A 2,439-nucleotide genomic window follows, 5' to 3' on the forward strand; every position below is an offset into this window, starting at 1 on the left:
TGCACTGTATTTTCCTGCCTTGCTTCGAAAAACAAAAGAAAATACTCCGCAAATAAATTCAAAGAAACCTGATATTTTCCTTGTCAAATGCAGCAACTATCCCGCGATTTTCCTGTGATTCGTGAATCAAATTTTCCCACGAAGCACTTTTCCTATTCGTACCAGTAACTCGGCCAATTGCTGTTTTCGCGAGCCACGAATCCCTTCGCACTTGTTCGAGGAATACCTCCACGAAACTCTTGTTCACGAAATAATCGTGTCTGCTCCCCTCCTGCACCCTGCCGAACTCCACCTGTCGCAAAATCTCCCGCGACGAACCGGTGAATTTACCTGACCGAAGTTCTCATATTTTCCGCAAAACAAGGCTCCTGTTCGCGGTGGACAACCTCTGTTTCCCACGGATTGTTGAACCTGTCGAACTCCTCTGTTTCCTGAAACTGCACGACCTTCCTCCGTGAAAGATCAACGATCTGACCCGATCTTCCCCAAAAGATCTGCCTGGCATGCCTGTCCGAAACGCTGGAATGCCTGCGCGAACTACTCCTCTGTCGCCGCGAAGCTTCCTGTCGCGAAACAGTGTCCGAAGCTCCTCTGAACTGTCGCCGCGATATTCCGCGAAATTTCTCCCGCTAACCGCCGTGAACCCTCTGTTCGTACGAAAGAAGACGAACTGCCGAACACTCCGCCGACACGAACTGGTCCGGTCTGCCGCAAAACCCTCTGCGTCGCAATTCCCCCGCCTATTCGCGAATCCGACGCAACTCCTTCGCCCGAATCGCAGAAGCCTCCGAGCCGAATCCTCTTCACCCACGCCTCTGTCGCAAGCGGCGATCGACCGGAACCGAAACCCTGTCGCGAACTGTCGCGAACTACTCCCCTGTTCCGTGATCCGCTCTGCCTCGTTCGCCCGTCCCGAACTCGTCCGAGGATCGCCCGCGAACTGTTCTGTTCCGGTCACGACTCCTCCTTCCGCGATTCGCAATCACCGAAGCCCGTCCGCGACACTCTTCTGTCCGAACGAACTGCTGTTCGCTGTCCCGCGCGAACTGCTGTTCGCTGTCCCGCGCAAACTGCCGTTCTGCCGCCGAACTCTTCTTCTCAAATCTTCTTACTGCGTCGATCTTTCCCTTCTCTGTTACCATCTCTGATACCAATTGTTGTGAAAATTGGCGGAATAAAAAACAGGAATCGACACAAAATCAGACAAACACAGAGATTTAACGAGGTTCGACAAAGAATTGCCTACGTCCTCGGGAGCGAGCGGTGGTTTCACTATCTCAGAGAAGTTACATACCCATAGGGTTACACATCTATTTATAGATAAAACCCACAGATATTACAATCACGCCCTCGCTCCCCCCAACCCCTTTATTTTCAAGAGACACTCCTTTTCACCAGGAGACACACCTCTTCACCAAGAAACTCCAACTCCCTAGATATGAGCCATATCTAACAGCAAGATCTTGGTTCAAGTTTCCCAATATTTGCTTATGTTGTTCGTGGAATATGAGATATCTAAAACTGCAAGTAATATGATTATTTCATTCACAGTAGATAGGCTCACGACTAAAGGCACAAGGCTAAGTTTTGCTAGAATTAGCATTCAAAATCTATTACATTGTCCTCCTCGGTACTATTATCATTTCCTTGAATGATAAAGATGTTTAACAAGTAGGGCTATGAATCTAGTTCGAAGATCGTTAATCGTTCGAAAAATGATTAAGATTTTGGCTCGGATCAAGATTGGATCTAAATAAATGAGTCGAAATATGAGCCAAACTTTTAGATCAAAATTTTTTCTAGCTGATTTCATGCAGACCCCAATGACACGCTTCAAGTGCAGCAAAATACTGGTGACTCACACAACTATATGTGGAGTATCATTATTACACAAAATTGAGTTCCATGTCTTGACCCATAGGGAACGAGATGAATCCAAATTTGAAAAAGTTCTTGTCTACTAATGTTGGTCCTAGCATGAATATTGAACTTTTGGTGGCAAAAAAATGATACATAAGGGATTTATATTTATACATTCTATTCTTATATATTTATTCATCTTTTGATATTTATTGATATATATATCAAAAAAGTGACATTCAATTAAATACATTATTAGTATCAACATTTTAAAAATGAAATTAACATTCACACACACACACACACCCGTGTGTGACATTTACACACATCCTATGTATTTACATATATCTAACATCTATACTCTATTTTTTTACATTTATACCACCCAAATCTTTCATATCCCATAAAAAAGTACGGCTATTTTAACTTTAAAAATGTCGTATACATCTTTTTGAATAAGGTGGTATATATATGCAAAAATTAAAATATAGATGTTAAATTTGTAAATACATAGGAATTAAGTGGTATATATGTAAATCTCTCTCTCTCTCTCTCTCTCTCTCTCTCTCTCTCTCTCTC

This window comes from Phalaenopsis equestris, unplaced genomic scaffold (genome assembly GCF_001263595.1).
Source record: "Phalaenopsis equestris unplaced genomic scaffold, ASM126359v1 Scaffold000123, whole genome shotgun sequence".
NCBI classification, from domain to species: domain Eukaryota; kingdom Viridiplantae; phylum Streptophyta; class Magnoliopsida; order Asparagales; family Orchidaceae; genus Phalaenopsis; species Phalaenopsis equestris.